The sequence below is a fragment of the Ruditapes philippinarum genome, unplaced genomic scaffold (assembly GCF_026571515.1).
Source record: "Ruditapes philippinarum isolate M1 unplaced genomic scaffold, ASM2657151v2 ctg63_1_1_1_1, whole genome shotgun sequence".
Lineage (NCBI taxonomy): Eukaryota > Metazoa > Mollusca > Bivalvia > Venerida > Veneridae > Ruditapes > Ruditapes philippinarum.
Genome location: NW_026866221.1, coordinates 844,446 through 849,895, shown reverse-complemented (window position 1 = coordinate 849,895; position 5,450 = coordinate 844,446).

Sequence of the window (5,450 nt, the reverse complement as noted above, 5' to 3'; positions counted from 1 at the left end):
TTAGTTTATTTTTTTTTTTTTTTCAAAAAACGTTTTCCTTGTCTCATGTCTCTTTTTAATTATCTTATTTCTCATTTTGTTTTTTAAAAACATTAAATTTGACTTCTCATGCCTTTATTACACGAATACTTTTCTTAGCATTTCTTCGTAATGCTGGTAATTTGTTTCGCTTTCACAAGTCAATGTAGCAAAGTCATATCTAGCAAGTTTGTGCGACCATATTTCAGTAACTTTAGTTAAAGATCCTGTATGTTTTGTGATTGATATTGTCACTGTATGTATCACACACTTGCAAAATATTATATATGTATATAATTATACAAATAAAACAATTTTCAAACATCCAAGAATATGTAAAATGTGTACTGCAAATATTTGTGCACATTATATTTAATCAATAAGTTACATGCATTCATTTCTTATTGGAAAATTTGACTTGGAATTTATAGAAAATAAATTTCTAATTACCTCCCTTTATTTACGCAAAATGTTAAATTGGGTAATATCTTTATAGATAATGCTTATTTGAACTTACAAGATTGACAAATCTTAATTTGAGCGTCATATTTATGAAATAAAGCCATGAAAAAAATGTGTTACAGGATCTTTAAGTGCATTGCACTACGCAGGACAGTAACGATTATCATTATTACCAGTTAACTTTTATAAACAATATAACCCTTTTACTTTTTCTGCGAGACGTGATAAGTAAAAATGCACGCGTTTTATTGGTTAAAGAGTTATATCCGTATCTCGGCATGAAATGAAAGCGCAAAACAGTGCCGAAAACCATTCACTTCCTTACACAACAAAGGGAAGTGTTCGTTGCTATCTTTATGAAATTATGAAAATTTTAGGATTTTTATTAAGATGACAAAATAGCCAGAAACAAGTTTTATGTTCAAGACACGTGAACAAGTCGTAATAATATGCAAAAATATTTTGACGTAGTCTACGGTTTGCAATATTTTTAGCCATGGTATCAAGAGCGGATCAAGAATGGGAGCCACTCACATAACCCCAAGTTTGTCTGTGTATAACAAATTTGCTGGTTCTCGCAATATAGCGGAAACTCGCAGGAAAAAAATGGCGCATACAAGGTAATCAAAATAAGATATACCCCGATTTTATCTGTTAGCGAAAATAATTGTAAAGTACATCTATACTTGAATTATGCTGAGTGCTGAGAAGCACCATCTTCACGTGGTTTTCAAATTAGCTGGATGAAATTCCCCGGGATTTGTTAGAGAATTATATCTGGATCTCAGCATGAACTCACTATTGGAATCCATTAAGTTCTTTACACATCAAAGGGGAACGTACGTTACTATTTTTATGATGATATTTTATATATTAGGAAGTTTTTAAACTTTTTAAATGATGTAAAACAAGTTTTATGTTCAAGGCATGTGACTATGTCGTTATAATATGCAAACATTATTTCAGGTAGGGTTTGCAAAATATATTAAGCCGCTTGCTTAACAATGCTTTGATGGTTTTTAGTACTTTCAGTCCTTTGATTTTTAAAGAACATAGAAAAAAATATCTGAAACAATTATACTGTGCTCCTCTTAGTTCACGGTACTTAACACTTTGAAACCAGAAAGAAAACAACAAATGAAACATATGGTACAAAAATTGCCATAAGCTATAACATTTAGGTATTTTCTGCTGTATGACACAAGGAAACAATAATATATTCAGTCAAAGTCAATTTTAATGGACCAAACGTAGACCATATGTCGGCCATTTTGAAAACAGCGTGTCATCATTTAAATCGCGGTAATAGTGTTACATTTCAGTTTTTTTATGTTTCAGTTAAAATTTCTCATGTTATTTTGCGTGATTTTAAATATTAAAACTATCCTTACTTTGTAAGTCAAAAACTTTTTTTTCAACAAACAAGAACATTTAGAAAATGATGATTGTTTCAGACGTACGCACAAATTTAATGGACTATTGTTGCTTTTTGCACAAATTTGTAAAATGTTGTTCTGTTTTATGTAAAAATCTAGAGATTTAAAATATTTTGCACAAAAACTTTGTTGTTTAGTTGTATGAATAAAATATGTCAATTCAGACCATTTTAACACTGGTCACATGAAAATATGCCATTACCATGAAATAAATGATGACGCGGAATTAGTGATGTTGAGTATACCTAGATTCTTACATTGTCCAATGTCTGAAAATGATGACTTTGTCTTTTGTTTACATCTACATAGTGTACGTGTGAAAATATTAAGAAAAAAACATTGTCACAGGTGTGCAGAAATATGTAAGGAAAATACCCGCTAAACAAATATTTGCATGATGTGGGGTTTGTTTGTTTGTGTATGTTTGCAGACGTGCGCTGCCTTGCAAAAGACTTGTCAGTACCATGCGTCAATAAGAAATGCAAACAAGTAGTTTTTATCAAATGTCAAGTTTCACGTTGAACACCCAGATACCTCATGCGTATATGTATATATATGTCTATATATATATACACACAAATTTTAATATCTTTACATGGTTATTTCTTCAAATGTACACATCTTAAAATGTTTATATCTTCAAAAGTTTTTAAAGAATTTAAGTTGATGTTTTCTATATAATTATATATATTGTTCACACATTTTTATGAATTGGAAGTACAGATGACGACAGTAAGCCACTTTGATTCACCAGATCACAGGCCAGCCAACAATCGTTACATGGGCATGCTGTCAAGCAGTTTACCAGTACTAGTTGCCTCAACTACCACTAGGAACTGATAACTTAGAAAGGATAACATAATCAATCAAACGAAAGTGGCCTTCTCTGTCCGGGAATCGAACCCGGGTCTCCCGATTCAGAACGCTCTACAGATTGAGCTTAAAGGACGGTTATAATCCTAAGGAAGATACACATTCGTGTATATACCGACTTGTAACAACAAAAATATTTGTTTTAAATATATAAAAACAAACAACTACAAATAATATTATACTACCGCAAGGGAACAAAATATCCCCTAAAATATTAAAAATTTGCAATGTTTACAAATAATTTTCTACCTTTATATCCTTTATATCAGTTCACACATGATTGTAATTTGTTCAGATGAGATAATTCTAATTTTATAAAGACCAACAATGATTTCTCACACGAATGTGTTATTCGGATTGAATCGCTTTCGTTGATTTCCAATACAAGTAATAGAAAGAGCATCGGGACACGAGACTATGGGGGTTTATTTCTCCTTTGTATCATGTAAATATATAGTATCTCGTTGACTGATTCATTTTTCCTGGGGTTTACTTATTGTGATGACAGGGAAAGGGATGGGATAATGATATACAGGTCATATTCAGCTGCGCGTACATTGATTATTTATTTTTGGAATTCCTTTTTGTGACCACAGGAAACGTGTTTTTATTTTTGCCTACGATACAAAAGAGAAAGAACACCAAAACACACGGCAATCCGATTTATACTCGGGGGACGAAGTCACCTAATACAAATCAAATAGCCTCGTGTTCCGATGCTGTGAGAAATTTACCCATCGAAATTGCAGCCGTCATACTTTTCACTTGTATGTTAGGAATATAACATCTCTCTCTAGAAAACTAGCTTAATTTTCATAGGAAAACTCCCTTCGTTTGTAGTTACATCACATAGCTCATGTTTCTGTTACATCACATGAATTAGGTCAGAGATGACATCAAATTCAAATTTTAACTGTTTTTTCTTTACTTTAAGGTTTACGATGTCAAGGTATGATTACTTTGTTATTGATGAACAGTTTGCTCTTATTGAAGTAACATTGTATATGGTGAAAAATAGTTTTTGAGTCCATTTGTATTAACTGTCCCTTGTCAGAAATATTTCTAACGGATATTTGCTCCCCAACTTATATCTATAGCAAAGCTTTACCTTTAAGTCTTATCAGCTAATTTGTAACACTGCACCTTTTTTAGCTCAAGTTGCTAAAAATAGTTATTTTTACCCTTTTGCTTATATAATTGACCAATCTCTTTCATATTTGTTAGGAATATAGCTTGAATTACCTTTCATCTTTAGGTTGAGTAATGTGTCAGTTGCCTGAAGGTCATGCCTGTTAAAGATATCTCACAAAGCATGGTTAATATAACATTACTGTTAATTTATCCTGAGCAGTCCTCCCTTTTACAACTGAGTGAATTAGTGAAACGTTTGTGGCTCTTGTTTATTTTGGTAACTTTTATAGTTCAGACCACCACTTGGGTTATTTGTTCATTTATTTTGACGATATTATTCATGTTCATATTCATAGTTCATGTTACTTTCTTTAAATGGAGATGCTATTGTTGTTGTTATAAATACGGGTAACTTTTCTAAAAATGGGACACATCTGCTGTTGTGAATTAAAGAATTCTCGAGAACAATGAAAACAAAAAGTTGAAACCCGCAGATTTGGGTTTTTTTCTAGTCTCATCATAAGAGATAATGGCTAGTGATAAATCTCTAACAGGCAATATTTAACGTTTGGTGGTAATTAAACAGGCAGAAAATAAGTGAGATTACGTTCTAATTTAATGACTAACAAATGTTACAATAGTTATTACCAATTAGCACACAACAGATTCCATTAAACATATTTTGATAAAGATAATACATTCATTGTTTTGCATGCATAAACTTGCCAAACGTAAATAAGCTGAAATTAAAACACTGGAAATGATCACTATTCAATGTGTTATCAGAACACAAAGAGAAAAAAAACTCATCTTTATCATTTTCTTTGTTTGTGAACAAAATAATGGGCTTTGGATACTTGTAAAAGACGTATTTTTACACATATGGAGGATAATCGCTGCCATAATTACATCCTGCACATTAATCTTTTAAAATGGTTATCTCTAACTGCATGTTTACTTTGTATTTTTTCATTTATAGAAACGTGAACTTCTAGACTATAAGTTAACTTACATGATGTTTTTTTTCTCCTAGCTAATGAACAGCTGATGATAAGTCTCTTATTTCAATGCTATAAGCATTCATGTTCAGATCACGGCATTAAGCCGATTTGAATTTACCAGAGAACGATTCAGCCACTGCATCTTTCCTAGGCAGGCTGTCAAGCAGTATTTTCAGTACAAGTTGCAAGAACTGATAACTTCTGTACATGCCAGAGCAGAAATGGCACAGGGAGAATGACCGCAGAAAGGATTTCATGATCAATCACAACAAAAGTGACCTGCACCGTTCAGCGATAGCCCGATTTACAGTTGGGAGCTTACCGGTAATGAATCTATTCTTAGCTCATTTTGTTGAATATGACCATTATGATGTCTTAAGCTTTTGTTTTTCAAACTCTATTAATCATGCTGTGTCTTTGATATTATCCCGCAAACCAAAGTCCAAACGAAAGTTTTCACGTAGCATGTTATCGAATGGGAAAAGCTGCAAACATATAGAGAACACATGAAACCATAATACAAACCAGC